Raw genomic sequence first — 26,964 nt, forward strand, 5'->3', positions numbered from 1 at the left:
ACTGGGTCTTCGTTGCTGCGCAGGCTTTCTCTAGTTGCAGAGAGCAGGGGCTAGTCTTCGTTGTGGTGCGTGGGCTTCTCATTGCCGTGACTTCTCTTGTTGTGGAGCATGGGCTCTGGGCGTGCAGGCTTCAGCAGTTGCAGCACGTGGGCTCAGTAGTTGTGGCTCACGGGCTCTAGAGCATAGGCTCAGTACTTGTGGCGCACAGGCTTAGTGGCTCCGTGGCATGTGGGATCTTCCCGGACCAGGGCTCGAACCCGTGTCCCCTGCATTGGCAGGCGGATTCTTAACCACTGTGCCACCAGGGAAGCCCCTATTCTTTTTTTTTATTATTATTATTTTATTTCTTGGCTGCGCCATGTGGCGTGCAGGGTCCTAGTTCCCTGACCCGGGGTGGAACCTGTGCCCCCTGCATTGGAAGCATGGAGTCTTAACCACTGGACCACCAGGGAAGTCCCTATATTTGCTTAATCTTTAAACTATGTGAATTTTAAAAAAACACACACAGACCACTTTGCTTCCTTTGGGCCACCAATTGAGAAACTGCAGAATTTCTTTTGCTTGGTACCTAGAAAACCGTGTCCCAAATCCAGCCAGGCTCCTTTTCTGGAACATCCTTGTCAGACAGATGTGCAGTTTCTATAGAAATACCTCCATCAACAGAGATCCTCCTCCAGACAGGGCAGCCTGTTCACTAGACAGTCAGAGATTCAAAAATTCTCCTGACATTCCTTTACACCCTCAGCCCATGGGCCCTAAAATTGATTTGGCTTAAAAAAATGTAGATCAATATTAATTTAAATATGATTTCTTTTTAGCTATAAATCCAATCATTAAGCAGAGCGATTTGAAGAAGAGGGGGAAAATAAATGGATACGCTGAGAGCAGGAACTGTCATTGTCCATAAGGACAAAACACTGCCGAGAGAGTTTGGAAAGACTATCTTTGGGGAAACAGTAAGTGAGCTGATGGTGGTCCTGAGTTTTTGCTGTGAGTTCTGGGGAACGGGAACGAGGGTATCCAGCGAGGACTTCTAGCCACGAGAGGCTCCCCGGCTTTAGGATGAGGGGGCTGGGGGAGGGTGCTGCTCCTGGGGTCCAGCCAAAGACAGGGTGGGGCTGGGGAAAGGGTAAGGCAGCTGCCAGTGATTACGTTTTATCAAATCTATGTGTGATTAAAATGAGTCCCTACACTTTGGCTGTCTTTCTCTAACTTCTATCTTGGAAATTCTCACATTCTCTCTCTAAATGTGGGGAAGTCACACAGACCAAGCCTGGGAGACGTGCCCAGGGATGCAGTCTAAGAAAAAACAGTAAATTAACTCAGCTGAGTCCCACCTTAATGCTCCGGTATACCTACCTGGAAAGCTTATTTTAAAAGAATATGCAAGAATAGTACGAGTTGTTTTTTTGGTGATAGCAAATATCTAAAACTCTTGGTTATTTGTGTGCTGCTTTTTCAGCTGGTGGACACAACAGTATTGCAAACACATTGTGAAATGATCAATACTTACTTTTTATTCTGTGACTCGAAACTCAAAAAGAATTCATCATCCCTTCCTGGGCTTCTCCTTTAGTTTCAGAAAACGACCAGTCTCCAATGTAGCTAGAATCTGAAAAATATATATATATGCTTTAAATTATAGGCTATAACTTCTAAAGCTGAGGAATACATACATAAGATGGAATAAATTCATTTGCCTTAAGTTAACCTCTGAAAATACTGGACTTCACCCGACTTTATCAATATCCCTCACTCGCATAAGGCCTCGCACAATGGGAAGTGAAACTGACAATTTCTATAACAGTTTTTTCTACTTGGTCATTTTGACCACGACTAAAATTGCCTTGATTAACCTGACTTAACTCGAAACATTTGCCTTCAGCTACTGTAAACAACCAAGTTACCCCCAATTTCAGCAACAAGGAGTTCCCTTTCTTTCTCACTAACCACATTACCACTGTGACAAGTTACGTCAAAAAGCATCACAAGCTGTTCACCCACATAAGCAGGCGACCCAACAATATCCAGAGACCAGAGCGGACATGACCAGAGGGGAGGGAAGAGAGTCAGCTATGCTTTCTTCATCTTGATAAGAGGTAGCAAATCGAATTTTAACGGATGAACAAACTCCTATCCCCCAAGGATGCACTGAAAACCTCCCAGATCTAGAATTAAAATAAAAAGCGCTGCCGTCTTTAACCACGTAACATTCGCTAAGCCTCACGGCGGTGAGTGAGCACATCTGCTTCTCCCTGGTGATGTCTGGTGGCTTCGTTCTCTGGACCTGGCTCAGTGCAACTTCAGAAGCCAAAGGTCACCAGCGCTCCCGGGTGACTGAATACGAGGTGCAGTGTGGCAGGGACAACCTTGCCTCTGAAAATGCATCCAGAACCCGGTTCTGTGTCCTTCCCAGCTTTCTTTCTTTATCCCAGACTCCCTGGGATCTCGATTTGCGCCACTGGCAGCAGCAAAAGGAACGTCCTTCCAGCTTTCCTTGCCCCTCCCCCTGCTTCTCTTAGCCAGACCCTTGCCTTAGTATGTTTCTTCCTGTTTACAGTAGCAACTAAAGGCATTTAAGTACCGCAGCGCACACAGAACTGTGCTACCGGGATGAGAAGCTCTTTTTATATAACTGTCTACCTACAGAGATGTCCCCGGTAACATGAAGCCAAAACTCTCTCCAAACTCTAAAGTATAGAGATGCTCCGTTGCCAGGATATATTGGGCAGGATATATTGAAGTATATCAAAACACGTGTACTCAATGGATTATTATTACTGTTATTAATGGCAGTCACTAGAACAGATCAACGTGAAAAAGAGAGAGATATTAAGATTACAATAGATAGGCAAACACTTATAAGAGATACACAATTGAAAAGAGCAGAATTTAAAATTGTTCCAGAGTGCTGATTACACCTATACCAGAAGTATGACCACATATGGATGTAGCTATGGAAATTATAAGATATATAGAGATATATATTTATACATCTTATAATTATATATAGATATCTACAAATCTATATATAGCACAAATAAACTACAAGAAAGAGTTGGTTGATGATTATTAAATTCTAGGATTCTATGAAAACAGAGTGATAAAGCTCTTCCCAGGCTTAAAATATGCAACACTGGGGCTTCCTGGTGGCGCAGTGGTTAAGAATCTGGCTGCCAATGCAGAGGACACGGGTTCGAGCCCTGGTCCGGGAAGATCCCACATGCCACGGAGCAACTAAGCCCGTGTGCCACAAGTACTGAGCCTGTGCTCTAGAGCCCGAGAGCCACAACTACTGAGCCTGCGTGCTGCAACTACTGAAGCCTGCGCGCCTAGAGCCCGTGCTCCACAACAAGAGAAGCCACTGCAATGAGAAGCCCGTGCATCGCAACAAAGAGCAGTCCCTGCTCTCTGCACCTAGAGAAAGCCCGCGCGTGAAGACCCAACGCAGCCAAATATAAATAGAAAATTTAAAAAGTATGCAACACTTCAGAATCACAGAATCTTGTCACCAGAAGGGACTTTAGCTCAACCTTTTCATTTCACAGATTAGTAAATTATACCAAAAGAAGTTAAGTGACTTATCCATGGTCATAAACCTACTTCCTGGCAGAACTGAGACCAGCATGGGGAGGTCCCCACTCATGAATCTGCCTTCTCTTCAGAACACACTGCAATGGACTCACGCAAATAAATCAGGGGGTCCCGGTTATCTGAGTGGTCATTGTCCAAAAACCCACGTGGTTAGGAGCTTTTTTTAGGGAAGCACACCTTCAAAAGTCTACGATATTTCCTAATATCAAGTCATTTAAATGACTTGAATTCCCACTCAAATTCCATCCTTGTTCACCGTCAGCATCTTTCCTGATTGCAAATCTTGCCCTCCAAATACAGAATTTCACAAGGTTAATCAAAACAGCATTAGAGAACTTCCCCAATAACAGGTGAAACAAGGGCAAGTGAGGACTGAGCAGGTGGATGAGGCAACAATCTTTAAGAAAAACATTTTAAGTTGGTGGTGAGATAGGGATTTCAATACAGAAAGAGTTTAATAGTAAAGAATCTAAAGGGCCCAAAGGAAAATGACTAGGACCTCAAATATTCCTGTAAAACTGACCATCTTGAAGATGTGATGTCAGTGTCAAATGGGATTTAAAAAGTACCACGATATACAATCATACAATTTTGTCTAAAAATGTATTCCTCTCCAAACAATCAATACTTGATTTTTGCATTGCTCATTCTAAGAGGTAACCATGGTCAAAATGATCTTCTAAATTGTGTTAAATATAAACTAAAAGAATTATTTTCATGATATTCAGAGTTTTGGGCAAGATAAAGTCCCAAAGCTTTTTAAAATTGTATTATGAAATTCTGGTCCCCATTTAAGTGGATTCAATTTAAATGGCCTTTATCTGGTTCTAATTATCCTCAGATAACAAGGACCTGCTGTGGAATCTTCAAAAATAATTTTTTAAAGTATAAATCAGTACTATGCAGGGTATTTATCTCATTTCAAGCCAAGCATACATTTTAGGAGCAGGAACTTTAGATCCAGAACATGAAATATCAGGGGACAGTGTGTTTTTAGTTTGTCCCTCTGCCATAAAAAATAATGCATTTTATATTTTATTTTATACAAAATAAAAAGGTTACAGAATTACAAATGACTATATTTGTCTCAATTTCTTTAAAAAGTGCAAAAGTGTAATAATGTCTTTACCATTCTGAATTACATAATTAAATTTTACACCCTATTTTATTTGAACATAACCATGAAAAAAGCTACATAAGGTTCTTAATAGTGGTTAATTTGCATACTGTGATTGGTTCTATCATTTGCAGTTATCTGTGGTTCTGTATAATTCCTGGCCTGAACTTCACCTGAGAACAATCAAGTTGGCTGAGTTTTCCTGTGCTCAAAATGTTTATTACACGAAAATGGTTGCTATTCAGGGCTGTTTAACATTCACTCAGATAATAAAAGGCCTTCTAGTATCATGAAAACACAAGGTTTCATTTTAGAAGCATCAATTATTCAGTGGAACATTTTCTTCTAGAAGAATAAAAAAAGAAACAGAATATTTTTTCCATTAAATAAAATTGCAATGTTCTATAGTAGAAAGATATTTTTTTTCTTTTATTTTCCAAATCCGTAACAATACTAAGTGTCTAAATAATCAATGACAGGGCTTCCCTGGTGGCGCAGTGATTGAGAGTCCGCCTGCCGATGCAGGGGACACGGGTTCGTGCCCCGGTCCGGGAAGATCCCACATGCCGCGGAGCGGCTGGGCCCGTGAGCCATGGCCGCTGAGCCTGCGCGTCCGGAGCCTGTGCTCCGCAACGGGAGAGGCCACGACCGTGAGAGGCCCGTGTACCACAAAAATAAATAAATAAATAAATAAATAAAATAATCAATGGCAAACACACCTTAAAGTATGTGGGATAATAAATTTGAACGATTCACTTCTTGGAAAGTTTCTAGCTGCTGTGACAGAAATAATAAACAATTTACGGTTCAGTTTGTTTACTAATCCTGTCTCAAAGGTCAAGGCCAAAATTACTGACTCAGTCTTGCTGTCAAATTTACTTTGCAAATGAGTATGAATGTATGACTCAGGACTAAGATATGACTAAAGCTTCCTTCCAGGAAGGACCACAAAGCTCCCAGTTCCCATAGCCATCAGAGGCTGAAGAACAAAGGTGGGGAATACCAGGCAGATGCTTGAATTATTTCACCACTGCGGTCTAAGAACAGTAAGAAGAAACTGCTCAAAATCACCTTCCCAAATACTTGAGACTCGTGCTAAGTGAATCCGATGAGCCCTCTGCTCGGGTCCCCCTTCCTGGAGTGGAATCCGTGAACAAGTGGAAATTCAAGGACCAAGGGAATCCCTGCTCTACTGACTCAGGTAAGTTACTGCCAACCTCAGGGGAGACGTTTGGTTGTTTTACTGCTCTAAACGGGAAGTGTTTGTGCAGGGAAGCTTGACCAAACCATAGGAAACAAGAAATCATGGATTGGGCTCCTTATTTTTGGCCAGCTGACTTAGAAGCAGGTGTTTGTCAACATTAAAACTGCCTTTAAAAGGAAATGCACCGCTAAACTTCCTATCAGCTCTAAGAGATGACGTCACGAAGATGATAATAAACGTGACTAACCCTCCCCTGTCTGCTCAGCATCTTCTAGCCACGAGGGAGGGAGCATCCCCACACTGTCTAAGCAGGGGGACCAGGTGGGCTCAGGAATCCCACAGATTGCCTTAAAACGCTTCCTAACTGAGGCACGTTTCCTCACCTTGCCAAACCTCTTTACTCGTCTGTAAAATGGCTACAGGAACAAAGTCGTACGATTCTTACTCGCTTTAAAGTGTCAAGTGTGTAGCACAGTGCTTTGGACACAAAATATTCAGGTGGTTCATTATTCTTCTTTTTCCTGCTACATACAAAATAGAGTACCTTTCTACATTCTTTTGGGAGAAGCCGCCTTAGATATTGAATATTTTCTCTACTTAGAGCTGATCCTTTCCACCCAAAACTGTGACTGGGAATGTTTTTTATTACTGTGAAAATACAGAAAAAGTAATACTTCAGAATGCAGCATTCTAAAATCCTTTTCCCTAACAGTTACTCCAGAAGAGAAAGGACCCTTACGATTTTGGTTTAATGATCACTAACACTGGCACAGCATCAGGCACCGTTTTTCATACGTTGAGTCATTTAAAATCCATAATATCCCCATTTTACAGATCAGGAAACTGAGGAGCAACTTGTCCACATGCCAGAGCCACACGGGACCTCTGTGCTGTGTATTTACTTGGGGGGAACTGGGGAGGAAGGGTAGGGAGGGAAGAAGGAACAAAAGCAAAACAGTCTAGAATATTCTCCCCCCTCCAACACACATACATAGCAAAGAAGATTTTAATTGTGAAGACATCAAATACCTTCCCACTGGCTAGTTCTTCAAATAAAAATGCTTGATTTCTTATTTAAGTATTTTCCTAGAGATTCTTGCAGAAACCGGAGGAAAGAGGGGGCTGGTTACCAAGCAGAATGGTGTCAGGTAGCAGCATAGAGAGAGGACCCCTGCAGGGCTCTCAAGGTAGGAGGGTGAGAAGGGATGGTTCTAGACCTTACTGAAATCTAGCACCAAGTGGCTGTGTTCATCGCAACTGCACACACACAGGACACCTGTGAATTCCAGCCCGTTCTCCCAGCGCTAGAAACCGTCCCCAAAGCATTCTTCTTAAATATGATGCCTTCAAATGTGAGAAGAGCCAGAAGAGCAGGAGCTGCTACTGAAAGAAGTATGGGTACATATGCACGTGGCCTGTGCAAGGTCATTACCAACATTAATCAAATCTCCATTCATCATTAAACATGATCCCCATTTTAGAGGCACGCTTAAGAGATGGAGCGTTTTGCCCCAAGCCACCGCAGACTGACTGATAAATTCCAGCTTCTAGACGCTATGATGGACTAAGGAGTCCAGTGAGGTTTTTGAAAGGCAATCATCTCCCCGCAGCGCATAGAGACACCCCTGGGAATGAAGAGGGGTGAACAGTGCACCCCAGTAAAAAGAGGTACACCTACGTAAACAAGGATGGGAATAACAAAAATTAATAGTTATTAAGTTGCTTTGTTAAGTGTTTTGCAAAACACGATTTAATGCTGTCTTTATATAACCACAGGGGAAAAGGTTAACTAAAGAATTTGCAACGTGTGGGAAACCTCGAGGTGAGAGGTTGACATGAACTGCACAACGTTAGGGACAGAAACGTAAGGAAACGGAGCTTTCGGAAGTAACTGTGGATTCAGAAGAAAAGACGGCAAAAGGGAGAGAGAGGACCAAGGAACCACTGCAGAGCCAGGTGCCTCTCTCTCCTGCAGATAACCGCACTGCTCATGGCATTTCTGAGGCCAGGAACGAGGAAGCTACCGCATCAGAGGCGGGGGCTCAGAGCACACTTGCCGTTCGAGGGTGGGCCCCTGGATTCCACAAAGTGAAGAGAAATTAGGAATGAAGATGCAGCAAACACCAGGGGGGCCTCTGCAGCCAAGCGCTTTAGAATGTTAATTTAAAATTAAATTAACTCAACTCATTTACGGGCTTCCGTGGTGGCGCAGTGGTTGAGAGTCCGCCTGCCGATGCAGGGGACGCGGGTTCGTGCCCCGGTCCACGAAGATCCCACATGCCGCGGAGCGGCTGGGCCCGTGAGCCATGGCCGCTGAGCCTGCGCGTCCGGAGCCTGCGCGTCCGGAGCCTGTGCTCCGCAACGGGAGAGGCCACAACAGTGAGAGGCCCGCGTACCGCAAAAAAAAAAAAAAAAATTTAAATTAACTCATTTAAAATGCTAATTTGTCATTTCAGAGGGTGAATAAGCTTGATGTCTCCCACGAGAAAACCCCGCTGCCTGAATCATCTCACTCCCCCCCAAAAGAGGCAAACCTTGAAGGGAAATAAATCCCATCGCTTGTATTTAAAAAGCTGTTCAGGTGGCAAGGGATAGACAGTGGAATCACATCCACGTGAGCAAATGAAAAGTTGCCTGAAGTTTCCCTCAAGCTCCGTTTCAGAATCAAGGTGGACAGAAAAAGTGCCGTTAACAGGTGAGAAGGTGGGGAGGCGTCCAGTGCCCATTTGGCTGCACCATTTAAGCCAACGGGAGCCAGCCCGGCTGGAAAAGCACTGTCATCAAATGACACCGTAAGACCACGGATTTGGAAGCGCTCAAGACAGATCTGAACAACTGGTGGACGGGCTGGATTGTGTCTGAGAGCTGAATACAGGAACGGATTTTAATAACTGAACAACGGCTCTGGTTTTAATGATAGGGCCGGACAGGCTGAGGCCAAACTGACTGAGGGTTTTTTTCAGCCCGATTTGCTAGACTTTTTAGCGAGTGGTATTGGTGGAGGTGGAAACACTGGATGGGAAGCCAGGCAGGGCCAAATCTCCAGGCAGGAAAACGGGGAGACGGTTCAAGTCCAGGCCTCGGCGTACCTGGGGTCAGGGGCACCTGCTGCGCTGTTTCCTCTGGGTACGTGGGCGGGTGAAAATGCTAGTCTGTGAAGAGAAGACACCAAACCAAATGAACAGTGGTTTGGGCTCGAAACCCTCCCTTTAGACAAATAAGAAACCGGACAGTGATTTTCAAAGTTGACACTGATGGACTGACCAGGCAAAGACGAAGGGAGGTTTCCAAACTCAGGGGAGAACAGCTGTCTTTCTTCAAAAAGGAAAAAAAAGAAAAAGAGGACACGATAAAGAATATAAACGCAGATAAAGGAAATTAATTCGCCTAAAATAAAGAGGGGCTCAACATGTTGGCTTCTTTAGCAGATAATTGACCAAGACTGAGTGCTCACCGCATAAGACAAAACTGCTGAAATCAAAAGCAATCGAAAGGAGAGCTGGATGAAGGCGGTTCTTGAGGGGACGTCTGAGCTCTACCTTCGTTTGTGTGGGCTGGAAATTCACGGTAAAATGAAGATCATCCTCGGTCACGTTTTTCACTGAGAATGCCCTTGGATGAGTATTTTCCCCAAACACTCTAACCACCACATGATCCCAGAGACACCTTTTCACCAAGGAGACATACCTGCATAATCCTTCTGCCAACAGGAGCCTAGAAATGCCACAGGAAGAGCTCTGGGCACCTGCTCCGTGAATCCCCTGCCATAGCCTATAAAGCAGCAAAGAAATGCGTACTATTTCCATGATTTCTGGAAGACAGCATTTGGCTGCTACTCTACTGCCCTCACCCCCAATCATAAGTGCATCCTTCTTGGCTATTCGGATACTTACATAAAGGCAAGTTGGAGCAGCACTGTAACTGGGCCCATGTAATCCCAAGGCTCCAACAAGCAGGAGGTACCACTGGGCCTGCCATTTTCCTCTTCTCCATACTCCATCCCTCAAACACCAGGTGCCCTAACAACAGCAGGCCCATCTTCCTCCTGTCTCCCACCATCACGCCCCCCCAACCCCACACTGCAAGGATGGACCCTGCATGGCAGCCCACCCCTCTGGGTACAGCCATGGGCGCATGACCCAGGCCAAAGAGACTGCTTTCACAGGACTTGATTAAGCAGCACTGGAAGAAAGAGGGTCTTTCTCTTTCTTTTTGGGTCAAAGCTGTAAGAACTGCCAGCAGCCATCTTTCAGGCCCATCTCCCAGAGGACACATGAGCCTCATCTGAAGCCAGGTTCACCCTTGGATTTCCCTAGTTTATAAGTCAACAAACTCCATGTTTTGCTTAAGCTAGTTTGAGTTGGGGGGCAGGGAGATGTGTAACCCCCAACGTTCCTCGAGAAACATAACTGTTGCTTTTTTTTAATAGGAAAGAGAAAAATCTTATATCTAATAATATAACCAGTTACCATTTCCCACCCAAAAAGATTCTCCACATTTCAACAGAAAATAATTATTCACAAATACATTCATAAAACAGTCACTTATTTTAGGCAGAAAACTGTTCTAACTTGATGCTTGAAACCTTAAAATTAAATGGTTTAATTATAAGGCTCCAAGTTATCTTTTCATATATTGTGACATTCTAATAAATTTGAAGGATTGTGTAAAACAGTTTTTAAATAATTCTGTCAGACAGGATGTGGTGGCATCTTGAAAAAACAATGAGCCATGGGGTTTCCCAGGGAACTGTCCCAGGCTAAAGCCTCATAACGACATCTATAAAGGATAGAGCAAGTGCTACTTCTGGAATAAATGTCCCATCAAAATCGGAAAAGCTCCTGAAAGAAAAAAACTGCACACCCAACAGCACAAGCAGACATCTTCTGTCTCCCTGTGGCACTCGACATCCCGGAGGAACCTGAGCCAAAACCATCCCTTGGAGACCAGGGGCAGAGACAGTGACCTCCCCGCTTGATTCTGCAGGAGGTGAACTCCTGGATGGGATGGTCCACGGAGCAGCCGCCCCCTGCAAGCTCAAGCTTCTGCACTTATCCCAACACTCACTCCCTGGACCCCGAGGGAAGCTGCAGCCAGAATTGGGATGTTAGTTCCGATCACAAGTTGATGAGGTTTATCAGATGGGGTAGGAGTAATCAATGAAGTTATTCCACTTCATAAATAAGGCCACCCTCATGGGCATCGGTCCAAGATATATTAATGGTGACAGTGATAAGAAATCCCTAAACCGACAAAGCTCACAGACCTTTGATCTTTCATGACGTTCCAATGTATTGTCTGTGGACAATCTGACCACCAGACCCATCCCTGGCTCTGAGTGGCTCCTGTCCCTGGTGCAAACCTTCAACTCGCAGCCTGACGCTGACACCTTGTTTTCTGCATGTCTGCCCTTCTGGAAGGGCCCAAACTCTAGAGAATCAGGGATGGAGTCTTCCTGATCTTGCTTCGTGGCACAGATTCTGAGGAATTTGACAGGCTGCCTAACAAATAAATGTTCATTAAATGGATAAACCTTATTTCCTTTCACTTTGCTGTTTAAAAAGAAAAAATAAAAAAAGCAAAACCAAAACCAAAAGAAATTCCAAACTTGGATCTTAGGATCTCAGTCAAGATACTCCCAGGCTTCCCTGGTTGTACAGTGGTTGAGAGTCCGCCTGCCGATGCAGGGGACACGGGTTCGTGCCCCGGTCTGGGAAGATCCCATATACCGCGGAGCGGCTGGGCCCGTGAGCCATGGCCGCTGAGCCTGTGTGTCCAGAGCCTGTGCTCCGCAACGGGAGAGGCCACAGCAGTGAGAGGCCTGCGTACAGCAAAAAAAAAAAAAAAGATACTCCCAAAATATGAGGGGGCCCAATGCAGACTTCGGGGTAATGTGAAATAATCTAGGTGCTTATTTTTAATACAGGAAAGAGCATAGTTTAAAAAAAAAACAAAAACAAAAAAACAAAGAAAAAATTTCTAACTTTAAGACAGACCCAGGATTCTTCCCCTGCTTGTATGTTTTTTTATCAGTCTTTTAAAATTTCTCTGCGTTCAGTTATTGAAGGTCCTAACACTGGATTTGAAAGTAACTCAGGTCAATTCAGGGTCAAATACCAGAGACTGAGCACGCCCCCTGCACAGGCTGTCTCTGCTGATAGGGAACTGTCAGCCCTCAGCCATCAACACCACCTGTTGTCAGAAACCCCCCTCTTGAAAATCGCTTCTTCCACCCCAAATGCAGTCCTGTTCTCCACTCGTGTGCCCTCCGTTCACGACAAGTGAAGCAGAGGAAGGGCAGGAGGACAGAACAAAGGCCCCTCGGTCAGCCAGTCCTCAGGGCGCTCCAGCACCTACTGGGGCTCTGGGCTCAGAACAAAGACCCCAGCGAGGGGCCAGCGGGGCGGACATGTGGCCCTGGGCAGGCGACCTCTGCTAGGGGAAGGGTCCAGACGTTGGTGGCCTCAAAGGGTAGAGGGAAGCATCAGTGGGCAATCCCTGGATCCGCCTGCAAATAACAGAGTCCTAAAACATGGGATGTTGCCCATCCCATCTGGAATGCCTCAGCAGCCCTGAAAAACAATCCATTCAGTGGAAAAGGCCAAGTCTCTACGGGGAGGTAACTGTCAGATGTGTCCTTGACCTGGGTGTTTATTGCTTCAGACTGAATGTTTTGTCCCCCACAAATTCATATGTTGAAACCTAACCCCCAATGTGAAAGTATTAGGAGGTGGGGTTTGGGAGTTGAGTAGGTCATGAGGGTGGAGCCCTCATGAATGGGATCAGTGCCCTGATAAGAGACACCAGAGAGCTTTCTGGCCCCTTCCACCATGTGAGAACACGGGGAAAAGACAGCTAGCCATCTATGAGCCTGGAAGCGGGTCTTCACTAGACACCAGATACGCCAGCACCTTGACCTTGAGCTTCCAGCCTCCAGGACTGCAAGAAACACATCTGTCATTAAGGCACCCAGTCTATGGTGTTCTGGTATAGCAGCCCAAACAGTCTAAGACATTTATCAACATGGAAGTTCACTGCTATTTCTTACTTCTGTGGGCTGGGCATGCCTACCTTTTACCCCCAAACTGCAACCACTCTTCTCTCAACCAAATCTGTGATTTCCTGTTAGGTTTTCCAGTCCACAGAGCTCACGCCACTCTGCAAATCCATAGCATCTCACAAGTGTGTGTGTGTGTTCACTTAGGAACTGAGCATGCACTAATAGGTGACAGAAAATAGGTTGTTTTACAATACTTGGAAATGTTTACACCACGTCGGCCTCACTAGCAGGGAGTATTTTCTCACTCTTTTTTTTTTTTTTTTAATCTCCAAAGCACCTAACACAGGCCCTCATGTAGAGTAGGTTCTCAATTATTTGTTCCCCAAATTCCATCTAGAATTTAATTTCTTTGGTTGTTGATCATTTCCCCCGTTGTTCATTTCACCCACAACCAAGAAAACCATTTACTGGTGAAACAGAAAAATGAACTATCGTTCACTTTTATTTGAGGGAATAATCCTGGGACACAAACTCTTCCAATAACAAAGCCAGGATAGAAGATACAACAACTGAATAATATTACCCTGGAGACTCAATCATTCATCCACAAAACACTCAGCTTTGGAGGGACAATGACAAATGCACTGCCTCTGTCTTGGGAAGGGAAGGGAGGGAAGAAGATGTATGAACAAAAGTACACTGAAGTTCCACACGTGCAGTGAACATATACACACAGGGCTCTTGCACACACAGCCGGTGCCACCAGCAATGCTCTGCATGGTACGACTGCTCCTTAGATTGTAGTTTTTGGTTCAGATGGCGCCTCCTCCAAGAAGCCCTCCCTGACCACCAGTGTAAAGTAGGTTTCTCCCCCCACCCCCTAACCCATCTTCCGCACAGCACCCTTCTGAGCACGTAGCACATTTGTACGCCTGGATTTCTTGCTCCACTGCTCGTGTCCGCCTCCCCTTCCAGTCTGAAACTCCAGGAGGGTAGGGGCAGCTTGTTCTTTGCATCCCTGCTCAGAGAAGGTGTGTGTGTGACCAGTGGACACTGTGAGGATACATGTGCCAGGATGGCCAATCCCGCCAAGGTCAAAGGTGGAGGAAGTTGGAAAAGCCGTCCTAAATCACAGAGGAAGTTCATGGGAGCGAATCGTCACCCCCAGGAGCAGAGGAGATGGGCAGGCCTCGGGGGAAATCGTGCTCCCTCCTGTTACTCACGTGAAATGGGTACAGCCACTGCCAGTGGGGCTGTGTCAGCTCCCCTGGCACAGCGCCCGGTACCCAGGACTCGAGCAATTACCGCCACTCCCTCTCTTCTCCGGAGCCAGGTGATTTGGAAAAAAACACATACAAACAAAGCACAAAATCCTCCTTGGCACCCACGTCCCTGGCGAGGGTGGGAGCCAGGTGGCGGAGACGTAGGCAGAACGGAGCGAGGAGGGTTATGTGATCAGAACGTAAGCTCGAGCTCACACTGAGTTAGGACTGAACCCCTCCCTGGTTGTTCGGGGAACTGCTCAATTTCATTGCTTCCTCCATCAGCAAAGATAACCCAGAGTGACCCAAGACCTGGCCTCCTAAACCAAAAGACATGTGCAGATACCTCTCAGGAGTCCTCAGGGGGTGCTACTTTAGCTTTTAATACGTTTAAGGAAGCAATTTTTAAAAAATTACCCTTCACTTATACACTGGTGTTATATTTAAGTTGAGATGCTTGCAGTGGATCTGTTTAAACCATGTCCATGTGGTACCAATTGTAGACATGTTAATACCTTCTGAAACGTCAGGAGAGCAGAAATGAGAGCTTTACAATTATTTTTTGAATGCGTGGAACAGAAACCATGAAGTGTTACAAGTTCTTTATCTCTGAATATTGGTAATTAAAGGAAAACATGGTGGGGGGGTCATTTTTCCTTTAATTTGCAACTTTCCCAAAGAGATCTGCAGTGCAGTCAAAGGTAATGTAAGCAGCATAAATATTCATGGTCAGAAGGAAAAAGGTGTGTATGGTAAACTGAATAATTGCTCCTCCCCCCCCCAATAAAAGACATTCATGTCCTAATCCCTGGAAGCTGTGAAGGTTACCTAACATGGCAAAGACTCTGCAGATGTAATAAAGTTAAGGATCTTGAGATGGGGAAGTGATCCTGCATTATCTGGGTGGGCCCAACACAATCACCAGTGTCCTCACAGCAAGAGGCAGAGGGACATTAACTACAGAAGAAAAGGATACGAGGATGGGGGCAGACTGGAGAGAGACGCTTTAAAAACGGAGGAGGGAGTGCAGGGAAAAGCCAAGGAACGCGGGCAGACACTAGATGTTGAAAAGGACAGAGAAACAGGATCCCCTTGGGAGGCTCCAGAAGGAACTGGCCCCGCTAATACTTGGTTTTATCCCTGTAAGTCTCCTTTTGGACTTCTGACCTCTGGGACCGTAAAGGAATAAATCTGCATCGTTTAAGCCATTAGGCCTGTGGTAATTTTTTACAGCGGCAACGGGAAACAGATACGGTGTGACTGTTTCTTACTAGATGAAAAATCTAATTTTAAAAGAATAATTATAAATTCTCACCCCCGAACACATAAACTTCTAAGTTTGACCTAATAAATTCTGGGCGCCTTTCCCTTTGCAAACGCCAGAGCTCTGGTCCATGTCAGACAAAGGCTCCTCCAGCATCATCAACTGCAGGGCACGAATGGAAATCTGTGTTCTATGTTTCCTATTACAAAGGTATGCTTTCTTGAACCTTATCGTGTTAATTGAGTTCTTAGATATAGTTCTTATGTCATATTAGGATTAAAATAGGAATAAAGGAGACACGATTTTACAGAAATTCACCATATACCGAACTTAAAAAATTACAGCTTATCTGCAGTCTGCTCTGGTTGTCTCTCAGGCTGTATTTGTTGGCTAAGTAATATACACAGAAGTTTGAATGAGAACTCAAAACTTAATAATTTTATACCCATTGCCTTCCCTCTACTTCTGGAAACCATTACAGCTGTAAAAGGACTACTGCACTGTAACTAACCCATGTCTGACTAATAAAGAGCATGGCATCCCTCACTTAAGAAAATGGGTAAATGTGTTAGCTGACATAATCTACCAAAACCTTACACTATAACTCAACCTGGAAACATCTGAAGCATTTATAAACAAAATAATAAGGAAATGAAAGAGCATAGCTCCACAGTTGCTTAAGAAGAATAATATGTAACAGTTAAAAATTCTAACAAAGAACAGAGGAAGTAACTCCAAGTAACTGAGCCACAGTGCTTTGATTGTATACTCTGAATAGGAATCTTCTAGTGAGATGACAAAGAACTGCAGGAAGTCATGGCCCTTACTTGTAGTTTCCTGTTGGCAGTGCCGTCGGAATTGGAATTTAGATACTCTTCTATGTGTAGTGCAGGTAGCATAAAGCAAATGAATAAATACACACTTCCTGCTGGAAATCCAGGCTTTCAATGTGGGAAAAGGGAGATACAAATATGGAATTAGAGAAAAGTGAGGAAGGACCATGTGGAGATGGATTTGAATGGGAGTGTATCAGTATGAAGTAACTTTTTTCTTATATTTACTTCCTAACTCTGTCCAATGAAGAAGCCTAGACACTGGGACACCACCTCAGCGAAAAGCACACGTGGCACCCACATCTTGACTTCTAAGTACACTCCCCAAAAGGAACCAGGCTCCATAGAGAAATGCCTGATTCCAAATCTGCAGCAATGACAGTCCACAGTGAATACAGAACTTACACTGTCCCTTTAAAAATGGAGCCATTTGATGATTTTCCCGTAAGCGATCAAGCTTTTGGTTACCTGAAGTGGGATAACCTAATTATACCTGCCTCCCGTTGTCATTAAATTAATACACAACATCACTTTCAGACAAAAAGTGTCCAAACTGAATCTCATTATTAGGAAACAATGAGACAAACCCAGAAGGTGGGACATTTGTCATGACTGTAAGTCCAGAATTTGAAAAAAAAAGACAGTTTCATGAAAAATAAAGAATGGCAGTATCACTATTCTAGATTAGAAGATACTAGAGAAGCAAACATCCCCAAAATGCATGAACATTAATTGGATGTGGGTGGTCTGGGGTAGAGGGCATAAGAAATTTTTTTGGACAACTGGAAAAAAATTTTAAAGGAACTGTGCATTAGATAACATTATTGAGTTAATGGTAATTTTCTTCAGTGAGATAATGGTGTTATGGTTATAAGGAGACTGTCCTTATTCTTAGGAAATTCCTGAAGTATTTATTTAGGGATAAATTTCATGATGCTTGCAATTTAGATTCAAATGATTCAGCAAGGAAAAACCTGTATGTGGAAAATCATTGATAAATCCAGGTGAAAAGTATGCAAGATTCATTAAACTGCTCTTCACACTTTTCTGGAGGCTTAAACATTTTCAAAATTTAAAAAGTTGGAAGAAAAATTCCAAGGAAAGGAAACTAAATGTCTTCAAACCACATGCCATGAATTTTGCCCTCAACTAATTTCTACTAATTACTATGCTTGCTTGTTTGAAGATATCCAGGGAAGTAGCGCTAATAACAATGTCAGCTATAGCAGTTGTAGTAAAGAACCAAAGAAACAGTATTTTACAGATAAGAAGCGCTCTTTACATAATAATTAAATGGATTCTAACCAATTTAAAATAACGTGGCATATTTACAAATAATAATAATCAAAGCCACTGTGCTAAGTACTTTTCATGTATTATCTCATTTACTCTCATATTAAAACATCTAAGATAGGTACTATTATCATCCCCATTTTATAGATGAGGAAATTAAGACTCAGTAAAGTAATATAAAGTATAGCTAATATGTCTATACACATATACATACATACACACATAGCTAGGCTGTGATTTAAACTCGGGTAGTCTGACCCACTAAATGATGGTAAAAACATCTTTCTTTTCAAAATGTGTAAACTTACACTAGTGAAAAAAGGAATTAGTTATCAGGAAACGAAAGATTATGACACAGTTTTGAGACAATGAACACAACCATAAGAACATGCAACTATAAATGAAGAACAGAATGCAAAATGCTTAGAAAAAATTACAATCTGAAAATAAAAAGACCTAATGAAATTTTAAAGTAAGGAATACCAAATAAAAATTTCAACAGATGAGTTTGAGGATAAAGTTATGGGAATCTCCCAGAACACGGAGCAAAGAGATGAGAAATTAAGGAAAAGATAAAAAGATGGAGCACTAAATCCAGGAAGTCTAACGTATGACTAATAGCAGTCCTAAAAACCACAGAAAAGTGGGGGTAAAAGGAAGAAGAAATTGTCAAAGAAATAATATAAGAAAACTTCCCAGAGCTAGAGAGAGACAGAAATCTTCCAACTTGAAGACTGTGCTGGTGATCACTGCACTGCCTCTTAGCTGCCAATCCACCCTCCATTCCCTCCTTCCTGATCCTGGAGCTGCATGCGGGAAATGTCTCTCCTTTGCCAGCTGCCATCCGGCCAAGCTTTGCTAGGGGGCTCAAGGGGTGGTACACAAGGAAGGGCTTCTCTGCCGGGTGTGGTCTTACCTGCTTACTGCTGAGTGCCCACAGGCCAGCAGCAGGCGGAAGATCCCGGGGCATCTCCTCAGCAGGTAGTAGCAGCGTCCTTGCAGGTGGCTCCCAGCCACTCCAGCGGGCACCCAGTGAGGTGCAGCAGCCGCAAGCCTATGAGTGGTGCTCAGTGAGAACTTGCAGGTGCCCAGCGGGTCCTGGAGGCACCAGTGGGGGCTTCCTAAAGCTTTCATCACCACCCCGGGAGGTAGTAACCCACCCAGAGCTGCATGCAGAGCCTCTCCCTGCTGCTCCCACACAGTGGGCCACAGAGCCATGCCCTCTTCAAGGGGATCCGACTCTTGGCTCTCAGGTGGACGAGGGGCAGCTGCTTCCACACTGGATCCTGCCTCAGCCCTAGAGGCAGTGGCTGCTCCTGCATCCACCATCCCTATATCCCTTCCGGTTCTCTTTTCCCCTCTGTGGCTAATCCCCTGCTACTAGTCAGTAATTCTTTAAACTTTCCCTGTCCAAATTTCCGTGTGATTTTTGTCTCCTGAACAGAACCTCACCGATACACCCACTGACTACCAAACACAATAAACGAGAAAAGACTCTCACCCAGACATGTCACCGTGAAATCACTGTGAAACTGCAGAATACTGAGGAAAAAAAAGAAAGAGAGAAACTCTAGGAGCCACCGAAAAGGAAAAAAGAGTCAGTTAAGAAGATTAAATAAAAAATCAGACCCACATATGGCTTTTCAAGTCAGCAGCAATGAGGCAAGATTTTGACACTGAGAGAAGAATTTATTTTAAATCTATAAACGCACACCAATCGTCATGAAGAACATTTTCAAACGTGCAAGATTCAGGAAGTTTCCTTCAATCCTAGGAAGTCATGTGAGATTATATTCCACCAAAGTGAGAGTGAAAAACAAGAAAGGGGAAATGCAGCACACAAAAATGGTAGACCAAAGCCTGGAATTCAGAGAAAACTAGCAGGCTCAGGCCCAGAAAGCAACGAGGACTTCAGTGAGTGGGCTACACAAGGACGCAGAAAGAAAAAGGCATTTATTCCACGCAACAAATAAATGAGGTAGAAGCTAGAGGGTCTGAGGGATATGGTGAAGGAGACACGAGTGTTCCCTCAATAAATAAAAAGGCCAATAAAAACTCAAGGGAAAATAAACGCCAAAGACAAAATGCAAGAAAGACACAGTACAAATGTGCCATGGTTTTGAGTGACGGGTGGAATTTAACAGAATGAACCCACTTGTAAATGACACTAGAAATTTTCTCCTTTGAGCAATGCTGTAGTTGCAATACAAGAACTACAGGGAGGGAAGTGTATTCATAGCGTATTACTGGGCCCTGCCGCAGGGAGTATTTACGTTAACACACTCACTGTCTTGTAACCTTCAAACAACCTATGGACAAAGCAAAGGAAATACTGCCAATTAGAGAAGGCAAACATTGCCAACCTCAACAATGCAAAAGTAAAGACAATGCGGAGAAAAGTCGAACGATGGACAAGGGGAAAAGAGAGGCAGAGGAAAGGGTGGTGGTACTTAGGATCCTCATCTCACGAAACTTCACGCTTGAAATAAAAGGTGGAAGGTAGCTGGAACAAGGTATATAGATTTATGAATATTAAAATTTTTAAACATCTTTATTGGAGTATAATTGCTTTGCAATGGTGTGTTAGTTTCTGCTTTATAACAAAGTGAATCAGCTATACATATACATATATCCCCATATCTCCTCCCTCTTGCGTCTCCCTCCCACCCTCCCTATCCCACCCCTCTAGGTGTCACAAAGCACCGAGCTGATCTCCCTGTGCTGTGTGGCTGCTTCCCACTAGCTATCTATTTCACGTTTGGTAGTGTATATATATCCATGCCACTCTCTCACTTCGTCCCACCTTCCCCTTCCCCTACCCCGTGTCCTCAAGTCCATTCTGTATGTCTGCGTCTTTATGAATATTAAATTTTAAATTGCAAAGGTAACCAACAGAGAAATTCATGTAGCGATAAAACTAAGAAGTTGTGCATATCTGTGTGTGCGCGTGTGGGCTCCATCCATCACAGCCGGCGGTGTCAACAGATGAAACTCAAAGCGATACATCAAAGAGAGCTGAGTAAATATGTTGTTAGTTATAGGAGTAATAACCACTTCAGGAGCCTTCAAAAATGTGTTGCCTCTGGAGAATAAGACTCCTGGTTTTTCATTATTAGTGCTCCACAACCATCTGACTTTTTTGTAATCATGTTCATGAATCACTTTGAGGTTAGAGCAAGAGTTGGCAAACACTTTCTGTAAATAACCAGATGGTAAATATTTTAGGCACTGTGAGCCGTACGGTTCTCCAGAAACTACACAACTCTGCCACTGTGGTGCCAATAGACATTTGTAAATGAGTGACTGTGACTGTGTCCCAATAAAACTTTATTTATACAAACATGTGGCAAGACCAATATGGGCTGCAGGTTGTAGTTTGCAGACCTCTGATCTAGTCCAGTGTTTCCCAGACTATGTACTATAGGATGCTCCAATATATTTAAGGATCTTCCTCCACAGAGAGGGCAGGGAGAGGCTCCATGCTCACAGAGCTTAGAAAACGGTGGGTTAAACGATGCTAAGCAGTGGTCTTTACCCCAGGACTTGAGTGCCTATGAGCCTGAATACCCAACCCGGAAGCACACAGTCTGAAGTACACACCAGGTCTCCAGTTTTTCTGAAGACACTGGAAAAAAACATCAAAGGCAACAGTGTTCTGCAAAACGGTTTGGGAAACAGTGTCATGACTGAATTCCTACCCTATAGAGATGAGTGAATAAGGCTCAGAGTGGCACGTTACCTGCTCAAGGATACTGGCTCGGCGGTGTCAGAAGTGGGACTGGGAACCAGCACAGGGCGCCTGCCGCCACCCCCCAGGGCGTCTGCTCAGGTGCCCATGGGACCAACCAGCGCAGAGCTAAGGACATCTCTATCCTGAGCAACTCTAGGGGACACACTTCAAAAGAGTGTCACTGCGCTGATGCCACAGTAATACTTACACTTCAAGAAACTGAAAACTATGGGCTTAGATTTTATTATTTTCTTTAGAAGCATCATGGGGTGAGCTGAAGTGATCAGGCTCAACCACTGTGAGTCTGTTTCCTCATCTATAATATGGGGGTGGGAAGAGGAGTAGGAAAAAAAGAAAACAAGGAAGAAGAATAAAATAATCTTTTTTTCTCAACTTTTTAATGATTCGAGGTCATACTATTCAGTGGTACTAAGTGTACTTCGTATCTTACGATGTAAGTCACAAATAGCTGTTGATTAAGCTCTATATGAACCTACAGCAACAGCCAAAGCACAGAACATTGCTTAGGAGATAAAAGAAAGTTGAGGATCAGAGACAAATGAAAAGGGCTTGGGAAACCTAAGATATAATCATGCATTTTTTTGTGAAGATAGTATTAAAATATGAAACAAAGCAACACGGTCCCAAACATGGAAATGTTCAGGATACAAACTGAAAAACAAAAACAAGTGGTCTAGGCAAGGTGGGATTAAACAGAATTGGGTATACCCACTGTGAAAATATCATCCTGGTTCCTAAGGTGGTTTCTGAATTTTAGAGTGTTTTACAAGATCATCCTTTTCTTTTCATTCAAAGCCCAACCATTCCATTTTATTCATGTCTTTTAGGTGTCCTTTCATTGTCTGTGATTGTAAATGGAGATGGAGTTCTGAAAACATTCTTAGCCACCTGAGCTACAGGGCAGCTCTCACCTAACACCCTCATTAATGGTGTGGAAATGAAGCCTGCTCCTTCCAGAACCATGGAAATGCTGCCTCTGCTAACAGAATGTCCATCCAACCAAGTCTGGATGAGATGGAGCCAGAGGTCAATGGTCAGTAGCCCAGGGGAGAGGAAGAGCAGTAGCAGTTGACCTACAAACCTTGCTTGACCTTGTCCCAAGGTCACAACCCACAAACTGTCCCTGAGGTTGGATCTTCCCCCCCGAGACTTGTCCTAATGGCCTCCCAGTTGGAAGCTGGCCAACCCCTGAGTTATGGTCACTAGATCCCCCTGAGGCATGGCCACCAGATCCTTCAGAGACCACATATACTGTAAGACTTCCTCTGTTAAACTCCTAAATCTCTGGGTGAGGTGGGACCGGACAAGGAGGAAGCAGCTACAGGACAAGAAAAGTGAGGCCCCATCGGGGCGTTGGTATGAGGTCCCCAGATTCCAATGCAAACATGCCCCTGACCAGCCCTGCCCAATGCAAGAACCATAGCCACCCAAGGCTACTTGATATGTAGTGGGTACAACAGAGGAACTAAATGATACATTTTAATTAATTTTAATTGGTTTTATCTATTTTTAAAAACTGAAACAGTGTAAAATATTTTTCCATGAAACACAAATATATTACTTTGGTAGGACTCCATTTCTCTTTAAATGCTATATTGCTTAAGATGGTGTTGATGTATTGCAGCGCCTGAATCGACTCATAAATACATCACTGATCTACTTCATGTGAATAAGATGATTCCATTTAAATGATTTCATTTCTACACACTGCTGTCCCCTGTAATGTGTTTGTTGGAATATTTTATGCCAATAGCACAGGTGACAGTAATAATTAGGTAAATCCTAATTGGTAGCTAAATCAAAATACTTGTTTAATTAAAATATTTAATGTAATTATTCTTCTAATTTATAAAATAAATACGGTCAAACTTTCAAATTTAAAACAAAGTCTTTGTACTGACACAAAATCAAGTGGAGATATAAAAGCTAGTACTATGATCACACAGTAAAGGATAAAAGGAACTAAACAAAGTAAGTAAAAAAAGTGATTATCACAGACAATTGTGAGAACCCTCCTGCACTGCTGGTGGGAATGTAAACTGGTGCAGCCACTGTGGAGAACGGAATGGAGGTTCCTTAAACAACTAAGAATAGAACCACCGAACGATCCTGCAATCCCACTCCTGGGCACATATCTGGAGAAAACTATAATTCAAAAAGATGCATGCACCCCAATGTTCATTGTAGAACTACTGACAATAGCCAAGACATGGAAGCAACCTAAATGTCCATCGACAGATGAATGGATAATGAAGATGCGGTATGTATACACAAGGAACACTACTCAGCCATAAAGAGAACGAAATAATGCTATTTGCAGCAACATGGATGGACCTAGAGATTATCATACTAAGTGAAGTAAGTCAGAAGAGAAAGACAAATACCATATGACATCACTTATATGTGGAATCTCAAATATGACACAAATGAAAAGAAACAGAATCACAGATATAGAAAACAAATTTATGGCTACCCAAGGGGAAAAGGGGGGAGGGATAAGTTAGGAGTATGGGATTAACAGATACACACTACTATATATAAAATAGATAAATAACAAGGTCCTACTGTATAGCACAGAGAACTATATTCAATATCTTGTAATAACCTATCATGGAAAAGAACCTGAAAAAGAGTATATATATGGCTGAATCGCTTTGCTGTGCACCAGAAACTAACACAACACTGTAAATCAACTATATTTCAATTAAAAAATAAAAATAAAGACAATTGCAATTTGCTGTGGCAGAGCAAATTGAAAAAGCTGTTTTACTACATTTAGAAAAACAAAGAAAATAAAGCAGACAGTATGAAGAGACAGTTTCAGCAAGGGCAGTGAATTTGATGCTCAGCCTCCTTCCAATAGTCACGAAGGAAACAGCCAAAATCATAATTAAATGACCAAGAAAAATTTAAAATGATTTTTAGCAAAATTTGAGCTTGTAACTACGGCCAGCTATAAAACATCTTAGATTCTTGAATAAAAACAAAAACAAAGGAGCATTTTTAGATGGAGAGATGGTAAATACATTATTATTTAGTTATGGCAATATAGTTCGAATATTATGAGAAGATAGAAAAGATACTGTTGAAAGAGTGAAGGACTTTCAATTAGCAACCAAACAACTGCCCATAGAAAACACGCCATTTCTAGCCATATCAAAGACAAATAAATTCAAAATTTGAAAAACCACAAGAATTTTCTTTAGCTTTAGATGAATTATGCAATATCAGAGACACTGCCCAATTAGTACTTTGAGTATGTTTTGTCTCAAAAGACTTCCAAATTTATGAAGAAATGTTGTCAGTTCATAGACTAAGAAAACTGAACTCATGGTGAAGGTACTTTTGAACCTTGTATATGTGCCAAAGAAGGATTTCGGCTAGATATGAAAACAAAAGGTTTCTATCATGACACACAGTACTGCTGCTATGTTGGGTCAAAAATCGAGACTTACTAGACTTTTCTAACAAGAGACTGGCATTTCTCCTAGTGCTTCATTCTACTGTATGATAATAATTTTCAGTTGGCTTTCTAAAGCACAGCCTACGAAAACCATCATGGATATTGTTGTTAAAATTGTTCAGTATAGACACATAATGCTACGAATTACCAGCAGTTTAAAGAACTGCTGAAAGAAATACATGACAATGAATTTAATGATTATGTGTTCTTTGCTAGTGATCTTTGGTTGAGTCATGAAACAGTTTTACAAAGATTCACTGTATACTTAAGCAATTCAAGATTTTCTGTAAACAAATAATACAGATTAAAAAATTGCTGTGTGGTTTATGTTTTCTCACAGACATTACACTGCATACAAACAAGCTAAATTTAAAGCTCCAAGGAAAGGAAAAGCTTATTTATGACCTAGCTAGAAAGTGTGAGAATTTATATCAAAATTGATACTTTTCATAAATGAAAAATAATGGTTTTATGCATTTTCATAACTTGGATCAATATGCAGAAGATTTGATTGAAATAAAAAGCTTTATATGGGGCCTCCCTGGTGGCGCAAGTGGTTGGGAGTCCGCCTGCCGATGCAGGGGATACGGGTTCATGCCCCGGTCTGGGAGGATCCCATATGCCGCGGAGCGGCTGGGCCCGTGAGCCATGGCCGCTGAGCCTGCGCGTCCAGAGCCTGTGCTCCGCAACGGGGGAGGCCACAACAGTGAGAGGCCCGCATACCGCAAAAAAAAAAAAAAAAAAAAAAAAAAAGCTTTATATGAATTGCCTACAAGCTACAAGAAAAATTTGAAGAACACTTTATTGAGATTGATAAATTTAGAGTTGGTTTTCAATTTTTATAATACCCCTTTGAATTTGATGTTAGAAATTCTGAGTTGGCATGAGAGTTACCAAATTCACATAACTTGAACAGACTTTAAAACTGACAAGCTTTTAGTTTCAAAAAATCAAATCAATTCTTCTAAAAAGATGAACCAGTTTTGTAAACTGAATGGCAAATATTAAAGGAAAAGTACTTTTGACACTTGATTCAGTTATTGGAAAACTTAAGTATGTTTGAAACTTGGTTACACAAATCTACTTTTTCAACTACAAATTTTATGAAATCTAAACACAGACCCAAGTATTTCAGAGGTAGTGCCTGAATTTAGCTATGCTATAATCCTAACATATACACCAAATTTCAAGATTTGGTACAATAAAATAAAGAAGTCTCATTAACATTTTTATACTGTTTACATGTAGCAATGGTAACATTTTGGGAAGATTGAGTTAAAGAAAATACATTATTAAAATTAATTTCATCTGTTTCTTTTTAATTTTTTCAATGTGATTAACAGAAAAATTTTAAATTATATATGTGGCTCACATTATATTCTATTGTAGAGCTGGAGATGCTGGCTACTCAAAGTAGTCTTTTCCCAGAAGCATCAATATCATCTGAAAGTTTCTTAGAAATGCAGACTTTTAGGTCCCAGCTGAAACCTACTGAACAGAATCTGAATTTTATTGAAAATCCCTGGTTTGGCCAATATGAAATAATAGGAAACAGATTTAAGCCTTTGCCTGAGACAAGCAAAAACAAATAAACACATCCCCGCCCCTACAAAAAGACAGAGGGTGGGGGGAAAGGAAAAGAAACCAGACAAAATATATGAAATAATGGTTTTCAGGAGACAAGACATCAGGAAGCAAATGAGGTGAGCCTATGAGTATCCCAGCTTATTGCCTTAAGATATTTCCTGGCCAAGACACAGAGAAAGAGAATCCAAGAAGAGTCCAGGAGATTCCCTGAGTTGAGGATACAGAGCTGAGAGTCTAGGAAGACCAAGGCAGCTAGAGTCTGTAGGAGAGACCAGAAAGCTGCACAGAGAGAAAACTCCAGATATCTGCAAAGGTCACTCTTGAGTATTCAGCAGAATACTGATCACTGCATGTGTGTGGGCAAACTATCTATGGCTGGGAAAAAAATATGGATGGATTAGACGTATCACTGTCTGGTGCTCACACGGGGCCAAGAATAGGACCTATTTCCACCAGACAGATTGGAAAACCTCATAAATCAGCAGCATTAAGTACTCAGGAAGATCTTGCCTCTTTAGTGTGAAATGTTAGCCCTAGATTGAGCACTGCTCCAGTCCCACCTAACAAGCCTCAGAAGCAAGATACAAAAGAATTGC

The 26,964-nt window shown here is 42.6% G+C and overlaps 1 protein-coding gene across 10 annotated transcripts in view; it reads right to left on the reverse strand.

Annotated features, from left to right (window-relative positions):
- SVIL (supervillin) overlaps positions 1 to 26,964 on the reverse strand; it is a 243,371-nt gene that overhangs the window by 199,701 nt on the left and 16,706 nt on the right. For all 10 annotated transcript variants that reach the window (XM_060097838.1, XM_060097837.1, XM_060097833.1 and 7 more), the window contains exon 2: positions 1,514 to 1,612. The gene's annotated coding sequence lies outside the window, so the exon portion shown is untranslated. The remainder of the gene's footprint in view (positions 1 to 1,513; positions 1,613 to 26,964) is intronic.

Source organism: Mesoplodon densirostris, chromosome 4, assembly GCF_025265405.1.
Source record: "Mesoplodon densirostris isolate mMesDen1 chromosome 4, mMesDen1 primary haplotype, whole genome shotgun sequence".
NCBI classification, from domain to species: Eukaryota; Metazoa; Chordata; class Mammalia; order Artiodactyla; family Ziphiidae; genus Mesoplodon; species Mesoplodon densirostris.